This window comes from Lolium perenne, chromosome 7, assembly GCF_019359855.2.
Source record: "Lolium perenne isolate Kyuss_39 chromosome 7, Kyuss_2.0, whole genome shotgun sequence".
Lineage (NCBI taxonomy): Eukaryota > Viridiplantae > Streptophyta > Magnoliopsida > Poales > Poaceae > Lolium > Lolium perenne.
This window is the reverse complement of record NC_067250.2, coordinates 258,519,377-258,535,917: the sequence shown is the minus strand read 5'-3', so window position 1 is coordinate 258,535,917 and position 16,541 is coordinate 258,519,377.

Genomic DNA, 16,541 nt, shown 5'->3' with positions numbered 1-16,541 from the left:
ACTTGGACTGCAACTCAGCATCCATAAGCTTTTCAACTGACTCTGCGTTGTCTTTGTTGTTGATTAGGCTTGATGCTATGTATTTGCGAAAATATGGAATGACCTTGTCATCAAACTCTGCCATCACCTTCCCTCTGAAATGGTCCATGTACAGAAGAGAGAAGAATCCACAATCAAACCTAAAGAAAACATGGAAGCAATTAATGTGTGATTTGTATATTTGGGTAACAATTTGGATTTTGAAAAAAAAGGCTCCCGAAAACAACGAAACATATGTTGTCTTATGTTGTGGATGGTCAGGAGTAGACAAGTTGTAAATGGACCAATCAATGTTTGCTAGACCTGACTCATTGACAAGCCTCCTGAAGTTTGTGAACTACGGAGTAATAAAAGCAAGTGTAGTTAGTAGAAGCAAATCATTGATCATGTGGTACATGAACTATTTGTATCAATAACCAGATTATTTGCAGCTTCTTGCAACTTGCTGGTACCATCAGCCTTTAGCAATGAATCAAAAATGTGGTACTGCTTATGCACAAGATTGACAGAACACACAATCCAGTGGTTCTCTTTCACAACAGGAAAGTAAAGCTACAAAAAAAACAACATTGAAACAAATAAGAACCTTATTTTGGCATTTTTTACTTGCTGACCATATCATCTTTTAGGAAAAATGACATGCAACAGAAAAAAGAAGGTACAAAAATAAAGCTCACCAGATCATATTTTAGCATTTTTGACTTGCTGACTGTGGACTTGAAATCTTTCATGTATTCATTTGGATTGAATGTTGCTGAATCGACAATTAGCTTAGTCTGAAAATTTGATGACAGTCTTGTGAGTTGTGGTGGAGGTATTTGCTGGAACAATATTTCAAAAGTTAAGTGGGGGAAGTACTAACCACCATATGCTGCGAGAATGCATACTTTTTCTTTGATCAGTTGCTTTTTACTGCCAATAATGATGCTTCACGGTTGAACTTCTCAGTCCACACATCCATTACCTGGCTATCTAGTGGCATTTGAGGATTGAGAGAAGCTACAAAGCTCTTGTATGTGCAAAAGTAGCGTCCAATCTGAACAAAAGCTTTGCTGCGAAGAAGCATATATGAAAACATAAAAAAAAAGTGAGTTAAAATGCTTAGAAGCAAAAAGTTTCAAGTAATGAAGCATTACAGTAAGAATATTGAACCTCCTAAATTGAACTAATGAAGCACATGGTCATATCAGATTGAAGCAACATCTATTTATTAAAGAAACATACTATTTTAACAAAAATGCAAGTATAATAGAAAATGTGAACTCACGGGATATCATTCTTCGGCTGCCTCTTTAATTTCCGACCATGTATGACAAATTTGTCGTACGTCTGAACTGTATCTTCAGAGACCTGAATCTTCCTCATTTTAGGAGGTGTAAGCTCATCATTTGCTGCTCTCTTGGCTCTATTCCTCTTATCAACTGTATCTACCCTAGTAGTAGCTTCTTTCTCAACAGAATCTATAATGACAACATCTGAAGAGGTAGAAGAAAAACAAGGAAAAACAGAGGGTCATGTCAACCCATTGAAATGAAGCATACAAGACGATAAAAACGTTGAAGCAGATAGTGCACCTGCACTCTTGGGGCCAATTGGTGTCTTTGGCTCACCCAAATTAGTAGCTTGAACAATGATGCAAAAAAACCAAAATACAAATAAGCTGCAGCCATGCAATTAAAAAGAACTCACGAAATGTTCACAAAAAAGATATACAAAAAGCACATACTTGCAACAAGTGGAATCTTCAGAACAGCCGCAACAGGCAGGTTTCCCACATCAGACGCTTTACCTGGATTCTCCGGAGGATCCACAACAGTTGCAGCGGATGGTTTCTTCGGAACAGCTGCAACGTCTGGATTCTCCACATCAGGCGCAGCAGGTGCCTTATTATCCACAGCAGCCGCATCAGTTGGATTCTCCCCGGCAGCCACCGGAGGTGCCTTTTCCACGGCACCCGCAACATGTACCATCTCCACAACAGCCGCAACGGGTGTTTTCTTCAGAACAGCAGGCGCAGTTGGATTATCCACAACAGCCGCAACAAGTTTGTTCTCCACGGCAGCTGCAAGTGGTTTCTTCAGAATAGCTGCTGGAGGTGGATTAACCACAGAAGCCACAGAAGGTTGCTTCTCCACAACAGCCGCAGACACATCACCATGTTTCTCCACAGAAGATGTTTTTTCGACAAGCGGCGGCTTCTCCAAGTCAGGCACAGAAACTGGACACACAAAAGATGCAGCAGTATCATCACCTGCAGTAGCAAATGAACCAAAGCTTGTGCTCTCTGGAATTGTATTGAAGTACTCCCATTCTTCAGAACATTGAGGAAACAAATCCATTGAAGGAGGATCCGGAGCACGGTGATACGTCTCCGACGTATCGATAATTTCTTATGTTCCATGCCACATTATTGATGATATCTACATGTTTTATTCATACTTTATGTCATATTTATGCATTTTCCGGCACTAACCTATTAACGAGATGCCGAAGAGCCAGTTGCTGTTTTCTGCTGTTTTTGGTTTCAGAAATCCTAGTAAGGAAATATTATCGGAATTGGACGAAATCAACGCCCAGGGGCCTATTTTCACACGAAGCTTCCAGAAGACCGAAGATGATACGAAGTGGGGCCACGAGCTTGAAGGAGATATGCCCAAGAGGCAATAATAAAAGTGGTTATTATATATCTTTATGTTTATGATAAATGTTTATATGTCATGCTATAATTGTATTAACCGAAACATTAGTACATGTGTGATATGTAAACAACAAAGAGTCCCTAGTATGCCTCTTAACTAGCTTGTTGATTAATGGATGATTAGTTTCATAATCATAAACATTGGATGTTATTAATAACAAGGTTATATCATTGTATGAATGATGTAATGGACACACCCAATTAAGCGTAGCATAAGATCACGTCATTAAGTTATTTGCTATAAGCTTTCGATACATAGTTACCTAGTCCTTATGACCATGAGATCATGTAAATCACTTATACCGGAAAGGTACTTTGATTACATCAAACGCCACTGCGTAAATGGGTGGTTATAAAGATGGGATTAAGTATCCGGAAAGTATGAGTTGAGGCATATGGATCAACAGTGGGATTTGTCCATCCCGATGACGGATAGATATACTCTGGGCCCTCTCGGTGGAATGTCGTCTAATGTCTTGCAAGCATATGAATAAGTTCATAAGAGACCACATACCACGGTACGAGTAAAGAGTACTTATCAGGAGACGAGGTTGAACAAGGTATGAAGTGATACCGATGATCAAACCTCGGACAAGTAAAATATCGCGTGACAAAGGGAATTGGTATCGTATGTGAATGGTTCATTCGATCACTAAAGTCACCGTTGAATGTGTGGGAGCCATTATGGATCTCCAGATCCCGCTATTGGTTATTGGTCGGAGTGAGTACTCAACCATGTCCGCATAGTTCGCGAACCGTAGGGTGACACACTTAAAGTTGGATGTTGAAATGGTAGAACTTGAATATGGAATGGAGTTCGAATATTTGTTCGGAGTCCCGGATGAGATCCCGGACATCACGAGGAGTCCCGGAATGGTCCGGAGAATAAGATTCATATATAGGAAGTCATTTTATAAGATTTAAAATGATCCGGAAGATTCTATGGAAGGTTCTAGAAGGTTCTAGAAAAGTCCGGAAGAAACCACTAAGGAAGGCGGAGTCCCGGAGGGACTCCACCTCCATGGCCGGCCAACCCTAAAGGGGGAGGAGTCCCAAGTGGACTCCCCAAGGGGGGCCGGCCACCCCCTCCCAAGGAAGGGTGGGAATCCCACCTCTAGTGGGAGTCCTAACTTGGGTAGGTTTCATGTGTTATGGAAAGTTTTGGTTTGGGGTCTTATTCGAAGACTTGTAGACCAACTCTTGGGTGTTCCACCTATATAATGAGGGCCAAGGGGAGGGGGCCGGCCAACCCAACAAGACAAGGTGGCCGCACCACCTCAAGTGGCCGGCGCCCCCTCTCCCCAAACCCTAGCCGCCCCGCTCCTCCACTTCCCGCACACTTAGCGAAGCTCCGCCGGATTTCTCCACCACCACCGACACCACGCCGTCGTGCTGTCGGATTCAAGAGGAGCTACTACTTTCGCTGCCCGCTGGAACGGGGAGGTGGACGTCGTCTTCATCAACAACCGAACGTGTGACCGAGTACGGAGGTGCTGCCCGTTCGTGGCGCCGTGATCAAGATCTTCTACGCGCTTTTGCAAGCGGCAAGTGATCGTCTACCGCAGCAACAAGAGCCTCATCTTGTAGGCTTTGGAATCTCTTCAAGGGTGAGACTCGATAATCCCCTCGTTGCTACCGTCTTCTAGATTGCATCTTGGCTTGGATTGCTGATACGCGTACAGCACGCGTCCGTTGGGAACCCCAAGAGGAAGGTGTGATGCGTACATCGGCAATTTTTCCCTCAGTATGAAACCAAGGTTTATCGAACCAGTAGGAGCCAAGAAGCACGTTGAAGGTTGATGGCGGCGAGATGTAGTGCGGCGCAACACCAGGGATTCCGGCGCCAACGTGGAACCTGCACAACACAACCAAAGTACTTTGCCCCAACGAAACAGTGAGGTTGTCAATCTCACCGGCTTGCTGTAACAAAGGATTAACCGTATTGTGTGGAAGATGATTGTTTGCGTAAAACAAGAGAAAAAGATGTGCAAGAGATTGTATTTCAGTATAGAGAATTGGACCGGGGTCCACAGTTCACTAGAGGTGTCTCTCCCATAAGATAAACAACATGTTGGGTGAACAAATTACAGTTGGGCAATTGACAAATAAAGAGGGCATGACCATGCACATACATATTATGATGAGTATAGTGAGATTTAATTGGGCATTACGACAAAGTACATAGACCGCTATCCAGCATGCATCTATGCCTAAAAAATCCACCTTCAGGTTATCATCCGAACCCCCTCCAGTATTAAGTTGCTAACAACAGACAATTGCATTAAGTATTGCGCGTAATGTAATCAGTAACTACATCCTTGAACATAGCACCAATGTTTTATCCCTAGTGGCACAAAGACATCCATAATCTTAGAGATTTCTCGTCACTTCCCAGTTCACGGAGACATGAACCCACTATCGAGCATAAATACTCCCTCTTGGAGTTACAAGCATCTACTTGGCCAGAGCATCTACTAGTAACGGAGAGCATGCAAGATCATAAACAACACATATACATAACTTTGATAATCAACATAACAAGTATTCTCTATTCATCGGATCCCAACAAACGCAACATATAGAATTACAGATAGATGATTGATACGTCTCCGACGTATCGATAATTTCTTATGTTCCATGCCACATTATTGATGTTATCTATATGTTTTATGCACACTTTATGTCATATTCGTGCATTTTCTGGAACTAACCTATTAACAAGATGCCGAAGTGCCAGTTGCTGTTTTCTGCTGTTTTTGGTTTCAGAAATCCTAGTAACGAAATATTCTCGAAATTGGACGAAATCAACGCCCAGGGTCCTATTTTGCCACGAAGCTTCCAGAAGTCCGAAGAGGAGACGAAGTGGGGCCGCGAGGTGGCCACACCCTAGGGCGGCGCCCCCCCCCCCCCTTGGCCGCGCGGCCCTGTGGTGTGGGGCCCTCGTGCCGCCTCCTGACCTGCCCTTCCGCCTACTTAAAGCCTCCGTCGCGAAACCCCCAGTACCGAGAGCCACGGTACGGAAAACCTTCCAGAGACGCCACCGCCGCCGATCCCATCTCGGGGGATCCAGGAGATCGCCTCCGGCACCCTGCCGGAGAGGGGAATCATCTCCCGGAGGACTCTACGCCGCCATGGTCGCCTCCGGAGTGATGTGTGAGTAGTCTACCCCTGGACTATGGGTCCATAGCAGTAGCTAGATGGTTGTCTTCTCCCCATTGTGCTTCATTGTCGGATCTTGTGAGCTGCCTAACATGATCAAGATCATCTATCTGTAATTCTATATGTTGCGTTTGTTGGGATCCGATGAATAGAGAATACTTGTTATGTTGATTATCAAAGTTATGTCTATGTGTTGTTTATGATCTTGCATGCTCTCCGTTACTAGTAGATGCTCTGGCCAAGTAGATGCTTGTAACTCCAAGAGGGAGTATTTATGCTCGATAGTGGGTTCATGCCTCCATTGATATATGGGACAGTGACAGAAAGTTCTAAGGTTGTGGATGTCTTTGTTGCCACTAGGGATAAAACATTAGTGCTATGTTCAAGGATGTAGTTACTAGTTACATTACGCGCAATACTTAATGCAATTGTCTCGTTGTTAGCAACTTAATGTTTGGAGGGGTTCGGATGATAACCTGAAGGTGGACTTTTTAGGCATAGATGCATGCTGGATGGCGGTCTATGTACTTTGTCGTAATGCCCAATTAAATCTCACTATACTCATCATAATATGTATGTGCATGGTCATGCCCTCTTTATTTGTCAATTGCCCAACTGTAATTTGTTCACCCAACATGCTGTTTATCTTATGGGAGAGACACCTCTAGTGAACTGTGGACCCCGGTCCAATTCTCTATACTGAAATACAATCTCTGCACATCGTTTCTACTGTTTTCTGCAAACAATCATCTTCTACACAATACGGTTAATACTTTGTTACAACAAGCCGGTGAGATTGACAACCTCACTGTTTCGTTGGGGCAAAGTACTTTGGTTGTGTTGTGCAGGTTCCACGTTGGCGCCGGAATCCCTGGTGTTGCGCCGCACTACATCCCGCCGCCATCAACCTTCAACGTGCTTCTTGGCTCCTCCTGGTTCGATAAACCTTGGTTTCTTTCTGAGGGAAAACTTGCTGCTGTGCGCATCATACCTTCCTCTTGGGGTTCCCAACGAACATGTGAGTTACACGCCATCAATGATCTTGATCATGTTCGGCAGCTCACAAGATCCAACAATGAAGCATAATGGGGAGAAGACAACCATCTAGCTACTGCTATGGACCCATAGTCCAGGGGTAGACTACTCACTCATCACTCCGGAGGCGACCATGGCGGCGTAGAGTCCTCCGGGAGATGATTCCCCTCTCCGGCAGGGTGCCGGAGGCGATCTCCTGAATCCCCCGAGATGGCATTGGCAGCGGCGGCGTCTCTGGAAGGTTTTCCGTATCGTGGCTCTCGGTACTGGGGGTTTCGCGACGGAGGCTTTAAGTAGGCGGAAGGGCAGGTCAGGAGGCGTCACGAGGGGCCCACACCATAGGGCCGCGCGGCCAGGGCAGGGGCCGCGCCGCCCTAGGGTTTGGCCGCCTCGTGGCCCCACTTCGTCTCCTCTTCGGTCTTCTGGAAGCTTCGTGGCAAAATAGGACCCTGGGCGTTGATTTCGTCCAATTCCGAGAATATTTCGTTACTAGGATTTCTGAAACCAAAAACAGCAGAAAACAAAGAATCGGCACTTCGGCATCTTGTTAATAGGTTAGTTCCAGAAAATGCACGAATATGACATAAAGTGTGCATAAAACATGTAGATAACATCAATAATGTGGCATGGAACACAAGAAATTATCGATGCGTCGGAGATGTATCAGCATCCCCAAGCTTAGTTCTGCTCGTCCCGAGCAGGTAAAACGATAACAAAGATAATTTCTGGAGTGACATGCCATCATAACCTTGATCATACTATTTGTAAAGCATATGTAGTGAATGCAGCGATCAAAACAATGTATATGACATGAGTAAACAAGTGAATCATAAAGCAAAGACTTTTCATGAATAGTACTTCAAGACAAGCATCAATAAGTCTTGCATAAGAGTTAACTCATAAAGCAATAATTCATAGTAGAGGCATTGAAGCAGCACAAAGGAAGATTAAGTTTCAGCGGTTGCTTTCAACTTATAACATGTATATCTCATGGATATTGTCAACATAGAGTAATATAATAAGTGCAATATGCAAATATGTAGGAATCAATGCACAGTTCACACAAGTGTTTGCTTCTTGAGGTGGAGAGAAATAGGTGAACTGACTCAACAATGAAAGTAAAAGAATGGTCCTCCATAGAGGAAAAGCATCGATTGCTATATTTGTGCTAGAGCTTTGATTTTGAAAACATGAAACAATTTTGTCAACGGTAGTAATAAAGCATATGTATCATGTAAATTATATCTTACAAGTTGCAAGCCTCATGCATAGAATACTAATAGTGCCCGCACCTTGTCCTAATTAGCTCGGACTACCGGATCATCGCAATGCACATGTTTTAACCAAGTGTCACAAAGGGGTACCTCTATGCCGCCTGTACAAAGGTCTAAGGAGAAAGCTCGCATTGGATTTCTCGCTATTGATTATTCTCAACTTAGACATCCATACCGGGACAACATAGACAATAGATAATGGACTCCTCTTTAATGCATAAGCATGTAGCAACAATTAATTTTCTCATTTGAGATTGAGGATATATGTTCGAAACTGAAACTTCCACCATGAATCATGGCTTTAGTTAGCAGCCCAATGTTCTTCTCTAACAATATGCATGCTTAACCATAAGGTGGTAGATCTCCCTTACTTCAGACAAGACGAACATGCATAGCAACTCACATGATATTCAACAAAGAATAGTTGATGGCGTCCCCAGAAACATGGTTATCGCACAACAAGCAACTTAATAAGAGATAAAGTGCATAAATACATATTCAATACACAATAGTTTTTAAGCTATTTGTCCCATGAGCTATATATTGCAAAGGTGAATGATGGAATTTTAAAGGTAGTACTCAAGCAATTTACTTTGGAATGGCGGAGAAATACCATGTAGTAGGTAGGTATGGTGGACACAAATGGCATAGTGGTTGGCTCAAGGATTTTGGATGCATGTGAAGTAATCCCTCTCGATACAAGGTTTAGGCTAGCAAGGTTATTTGAAACAAACACAAGGATGAACCGGTGCAGCAAAACTCACATAAAATACATATTGTAAACATTATAAGAATCTACACCGTCTTCCTTGTTGTTCAAACTCAATACTAGAAATTATCTAGACCTTAGAGAGACCAATTATGCAAACCAAATTTTAGCATGCTCTATGTATTTCTTCATTAATGGGTGCAAAGTATATGATGCAAGAGCTTAAACATGAGCACAACAATTGCCAAGTATCACATTATCCAAGACATTTTAGCAAATTACTACATGTATCATTTTCCAATTCCAACCATATAACAATTTAACGAAGAAGAAACTTCGCCATGAATACTATGAGTAGAGCCTAAGGACATAATTGTCCATATGCTACAGCGGAGCGTGTCTCTCTCCCATACAGTGAATGCTAGGATCCATTTTATTCAAACAAAACCAAAAAAAACAAAAACAAACCGACGCTCCAAGAAAAGCACATAAGATGTGATGGAATAAAAATATAGTTTCAGGGGAGGAACCTGATAATGTTGTCGATGAAGAAGGGGATGCCTTGGGCATCCCCAAGCTTAGACGCTTGAGTCTTCTTAGAATATGCAGGGGTGAACCACCGGGGCATCCCCAAGCTTAGAGCTTTCACTCTCCTTGATCATGTTGCATCATACTCCTCTCTTGATCCTTGAAAACTTCCTCCACACCAAACTTAGAACAACTCATTAGAGGGTTAGTGGACAATAAAAATTAACATGTTCAGAGGTGACATAATTATTCTTAACACTTCTGGACATTACATAAAGCTACTGGACATTAATGGATCAAAGAAATTCATCCAACATAGCAAAAGAGGCAATGCGAAATAAAAGGCAGAATCTGTCAAAACAGAACAGTTCATATTGACGAATTTTATCGAGGCACCAGACTTGCTCAAATGAAAATGCTCAAATTGAATGAAAGTTGCGTACATATCTGAGGATCACTCACGTAAATTGGCATAATTTTCTGAGTTACCTACAGAGAAAACATCCCAGATTCGCGACAGCAAAGAAATCTGTTTCTGTGCAGTAATCCAAATCTAGTATGAACTTTACTATCAACGACTTTACTTGGCACAACAAAACACTAAACTAAGATAAGGAGAGGTTACTACAGTAGTAAACAACTACAAGACACAAAGTAAAAACAAAGTACTCTAGTAAAATCATGGGTTGTCTCCCATAAGCGCTTTTCTTTAACGCCTTTCAGCTAGGCGCAGAAAGTGTGTATCAAGTGTTATCAAAGGGTGGTGCATCTACAGCGGGATGCGGAGTTTTCTCAACCAGGCATAGTATATTAGATACATAAGTTTTAGCATCCCCCTTTTCATTAGTCTTGGGCTTGCTACTCTCATCAAACAAATTTTCAGGAACAAGCCAAGCATAATTATTTTCTAGTGCATCATTCATCGCTAGGAGCTTACATGGTATTAGTGCTTTGATCTCCCCACCATCATTAATATTATTAGTGTACTTTATTCTATCCATATCCATCTTTTCAAGGAGACTAACAAAATTGGTATAAGAACCAAGCATATTATATTTAGCAAAGACCTTTCTAGCCTCTCTTGCTATACCACCAAATTCTCTAAGAAGTGTTTCTAAAACAAAGTCTTTCTTTTCCCCTTCTTCCATATCACCGAGTGTAAGAAACATGTGTTGGATTATAGGATTGAGATTAACAAATTTAGTTTCCATCATACGAACTAAAGCAGCAGCGGCAATTTCATAAGTAGGAGCAAGTTCTACCAAGTGTCTATCTTCAAAATCTTCAACGGTACTGACATGATTGAAAAATTCTTCTATATTATTTCTCCCAATTATAGACCCACGTCCTACCGGTATGTCTTTCGTGGTAAAATTAAAAGGAAACATGATGAATCAAGTAAAGTAAATGCAAGTAACTAATTTTTTTGTGTTTTTGATATAGCAAACAAGATAGCAAATAAAGTAAAATAGCAACTAATTTTTTTGTATTTTGATTTAGTGCAGCAAACAAAGTAGTAAATAAAATAAAGCAAGACAAAAACAAAGTAAAGAGATTGGGATGTGGAGACTCCCCTTGCAGCGTGTCTTGATCTCCCCGGCAACGGCGCCAGAAAAAGAGCTTGATACGCGTACAGCACGCGTCCGTTGGGAACCCCAAGAGTAAGGTGTGATGCGTACAGCGGCAAGTTTTCCCTCAGTATGAAACCAAGGTTTATCGAACCAGTAGGAGCCAAGAAGCACGTTGAAGGTTGATGGCGGCGAGATGTAGTGCGGCGCAACACCAGGGATTCCGGCGCCAACGTGGAACCTGCACAACACAACCAAAGTACTTTGCCCCAACGAAACAGTGAGGTTGTCAATCTCACCGGCTTGCTGTAACAAAGGATTAACCGTATTGTGTGGAAGATGATTGTTTGCAGAAAACATTAGAACAGTATTGCAGTAGATTGTATTTCAGTATAGAGAATTGGACCGGGGTCCACAGTTCACTAGAGGTGTCTCTCCCATAAGATAAACAGCATGTTGGGTCAACAAATTACAGTTGGGCAATTGACAAATAAAGAGGGCATGACCATGCACATACATATTATGATGAGTATAGTGAGATTTAATTGGGCATTATGACAAAGTACATAGACCGCCATCCAGCATGCATCTATGCCTAAAAAGTCCACCTTCAGGTTATCATCCGAACCCCCTCCAGTATTAAGTTGCTAACAACAGACAATTGCATTAAGTATTGCGCGTAATGTAATCAGTAACTACATCCTTGAACATAGCACCAATGTTTTATCCCTAGTGGCAACAACACATCCATAATCTTAGAGATTTCTGTCACTTCCCCAGATTCACGGAGACATGAACCCACTATCGAGCATAAATACTCCCTCTTGGAGTTACAAGCATCTACTTGGCCAGAGCATCTACTAGTAACGGAGAGCATGCAAGATCATAAACAACACATAGACATAACTTTGATAATCAACATAACAAGTATTCTCTATTCATCGGATCCCAACAAACGCAACATATAGGATTACAGATAGATGATCTTGATTATGTTCGGCAGCTCACAAGATCCAACAATGAAGCATAATGGGGAGAAGACAACCATCTAGCTACTGCTATGGACCCATAGTCCATGGGTAGACTACTCACTCATCACTCCGGAGGCGACCATGGCGGCGTAGAGTCCTCCGGGAGATGATTCCCCTCTCCGGCAGGGTGCCGGAGGCGATCTCCTGAATCCCCCGAGATGGGATTGGCGGCGGCGTCTCTGGAAGGTTTTCCGTATCGTGGCTCTCGGTACTGGGGGTTTCGCGACGGAGGCTTTAAGTAGGCGGAAGGGCAGGTCAGGAGGCGTCACGAGGGGCCCACACCATAGGGCCACGCGGCCAGGGCAGGGGCCGCGCCGCCCTAGGGTTTGGCCGCCTCGTGGCCCCACTTCGTCTCCTCTTCGGTCTTCTGGAAGCTTCGTGGCAGAATAGGACCCTGGGCGTTGATTTCGTCCAATTCCGAGAATATTTCGTTACTAGGATTTCTGAAACCAAAAATAGCAGAAAACAACAACTGACACTTCGGCATCTTGTTAATAGGTTAGTTCCAGAAAATGCACGAATATGACATAAAGTGTGCATAAAACATGTAGATAACATCAATAATGTGGCATGGAACACAAGAAATTATCGAGACGTATCAATTGCGTGTTCGCGGTAGGAAATTTTTTGTTTTCTATGCAACGAATCCCTACAGAGCTGGCGACACACTAGGGCGGCGCGGCCTGGGCCTTGGCCGCGCCGGCCTGTTGTGTGGGGCCCTCGGGTGGCCCCCTGACCTATCTCCTCCGCCTACTTATAGCCTTCGTCGCGAAACCCCTAGTACCGAGAGCCACGATACGGAAAACCTTCCAGAGACGCCGCCGCCGCCGATCCCATCTCGGGGGATTCAGGAGATCGCCTCCGGCACCCTGCCGGAGAGGGGAATCATCTCCCGGAGGACTCTTCACCACCATGGTCGCCTCCGGAGTGATGAGTGAGTAGTTCACCCCTCGACTATGGGTCCATAGCAGTAGCTAGATGATCGTCTTCTCCTAATTGTGCTTCATTGTCGGGTCTTGTGAGCTGCCTAACATGATCAAGATCATCTATCTGTAATGCTATATGTTGTGTTTGTTGGGATCTGATGGATAGAGAATACTATGCTATGTTGATTATCAATCTATTACCTATGTGTTGTTTATGATCTTGCATGCTCTCCGTTATTAGTAGAGGCTCTGGCCAAGTTTTTGCTAGTAACTCCAAGAGGGAGTATTTTGCTCGATAGTGGGTTCATGCCTCCATTAAATCTGGGACAGTGACAGAAAGTTCTAAGGTTGTGGATGTGCTGTTGCCACTAGGGATAAAACATCGATGCTATGTCCGAGGATGTAGTTATTGATTACATTACGCACCATACTTAATGCAATTGTCTGTTGTTTGCAACTTAATACTGGAAGGGGTTCGGATGATAACCTGAAGGTGGACTTTTTAGGCATAGATGCATGCTGGATAGCGGTCTATGTACTTTGTCGTAATGCCCAATTAAATCTCACAATACTCATCATATCATGTATGTGCATTGTCATGCCCTCTCTATTTGTCAATTGCCCAACTGTAATTTGTTCACCCAACATGCTATTTATCTTACGGGAGAGACACCACTAGTGAACTGTGGACCCCGGTCCATTCTTTTAATCGAATACAATCTACTGCAATACTTGTTCTACTGTTTTCTGCAAACAATCATCATCCACACTATACATCTAATCCTTTGTTACAGCAAGCCAGTGAGATTGACAACCTCACTGTTTCGTTGGGGCAAAGTACTTTGGTTGTGTTGTGCAGGTTCCACGTTGGCGCCGGAATCCCTGGTGTTGCGCCGCACTACATCTCACCGCCATCAACCTTCAACATGCTTCTTGGCTCCTACTGGTTCGATAAACCTTGGTTTCTTACTGTGGGAAAACTTGCCGCTATACGCATCGCACCTTCCTCTTGGGGTTCCCAACGGACGCGTGCTGTACGCGTATCAAGCAAATTTTCTGGCGCCGTTGCCGGGGAGATCAAGACACGCTGCAAGGGGAGTCTCCACATTCCAATCTCTTTACTTTGTTTTTGTCTTGCTTTATTTTATTTACTACTTTGTTTGCTGCACTAAATCAAAATACAAAAAAATTAGTTGCTAGTTTTACTTTATTTGCTATCGTGTTTGCTATATTAAAAACACAAAAATTAGTTACTTGCATTTACTTATTTCATCATGTTTCCTTTTAATTTTACTGTAAAAGATATACCGGTGGGACAAGGGTCTATAATTGGAAGAGATAATATAGAAGAATTTTTCACCCATGTTAGTATGCATGAAGATCTTAAAGACATACCCCTTGCAAAAGTTGTCCCTACTTATGAAGATGCCTCTGTTTGTTTGGTACGCATGATGGAAGCTAGATTTATTAGTCTCAACCCCATGATACAACACATGTTTCTTACACTTTCTGATATGGAGAGGGAACAGAGATTTTGTTCTAAAAGTCCTAGTGCGAGAATTTGAGGATATAGCCAAAGAAGCTAGAAAGGTTTTTAGTAAGCATGATAGGCTTGGTATGATCACCGATTTTAAAAGAACACTTGAAAAGATGGATATGGATAGAATTAAGTACACTAATAATGTTAATGATGGTGGGGAGATTAAAGCACCAATACCTTGCAAGCTCCTAGCTATGCATGAAGCTCTAGATGATAATTATCCTTGGCTCGTTCCTGAAAATTTGTTTGATGAGAGTAGCAAGCCCAAGACTAATGAGAAGGGAGCCGCTGAAACTTATGTATACAAAATACAATGCATGATTGAGAAAACTCCAAACCCCGCTGTAGATGCATCATCTCTTGATAATACTTGATATACACTTTTTGCGCCTAGCTGAAAGGCGTTAAAGAAAAGCGCTTATGGGAGACAACCCATGTTTTTACTACTGCACTTTTATTTTATATTTGAGTCTTGGAAGTTGTTAATACTGTAGCAACCTCTCCTTATCTTAGTTTTGTGCATTGTTGTGCCAAGTAAAGTCGTTGATAGTAAGGTTCATACTAGATTTGGATTACTGCGCAGAAACAGATTTCTTTGCTGTCACGAATCTGGGGCTAATTCTCTGTAGGTAACTCAGAAAATTATGCCAATTTACGCGAGTGATCCCCAGATATGTACTCAACTTTCATTCAATTTGAGCATTTTCATTTGAGCAAGTCTGGTGCCTCAATAAAATTCGTCTTTACGAACTGTTCTGTTTTGACAGATTCTGCCTTTTATTTCGCATTGCCTGTTTTGCTATGCTTGATGGATTTTTTGATTCCATTAACTTTCAGTAGCTTTGTGCAATGTCCAGAAGTGTTAAGAATGATTGTGTCACCTCTGAACATGTAAATTTTGATTGTGCACTAACCCTCTAATGAGTTGTTTTGAGTTTGGTGTGGAGGAAGTTTTCAAGGATCAAGAGAGGAGGATGATACAATATGATCAAGGAGAGTGAAAGCTCTAAGCCTGGGGATGCCCCGGTGGTTCACCCCTGCATATTTCAAGAAAACTCAAGCGTCTAAGCTTGGGGATACCCAAGGCATCCCCTTCTTCATCGACAACATTATCAGGTTCCTCTAGTGAAACTATATTTTTATTCCATCACATCTTATGTACTTTGCTTGGAGCGTCGGTTTGTTTTTTGTTTTTGTTTTGTTTGAATAAAATGGATCCAAGCATTCATTGTGTGGGAGAGAGACACGCTCCGCTGTTGCATATGGACAAATATGTCCTTAGGCTTTACTCATAATATTCATGGCGAAAGTTGAATCTTCTTCGTTAAATTGTTATATGGTTGGAAACGGGAAATGCTACATGTAGTAATTGGTAAAATGTCTTGGATAATGTGATACTTGGCAATTGTTGTGCTCATGTTTAAGCTCTTGCATCATATACTTTGCACCTATTAATGAAGAAATACATAGAGCTTGCTAAAATTTGGTTTGCATAATTGGTCTCTCTAAGGTCTAGATAATTTCTAGTAAAGAGTTTGAACAACAAGGAAGACGGTGTAGAGTCTTATAATGTTTAAAATATGTATTTTATGTGAGTTTTGTTGCACCGCTTCATATTTGTGTTTGTTTCAAATAAACCTTGCTAGCCTAAACCTTGTATCGAGAGGGAATACTTCTCATGCATCCAAAATCCTTGAGCCAACCACTATGCCATTTGTGTCCACCATACCTACCTACTACATGGTATTTCTCCGCTATTCCAAAGTAAATTGCTTGAGTGCTACCTTTAAATTTCTATCCTCTATCTTTGCAATATATAGCTCATGGGACAAATAGCCTAAAAACTATTGTGGTATTCAATATGTACTTATGCACTTTATCTCTTATTAAGTTGCTTGTTGTGCGATAACCATGTTCCTGGGGACGCCATCAACTACTCTTTGTTGAATATCATGTGAGTTGCTATGCATGTCCGTCTTGTCTGAAGTAAGGGAAATTTACCGCTAGAATGGTTAGAGCATGCATACTATTAGA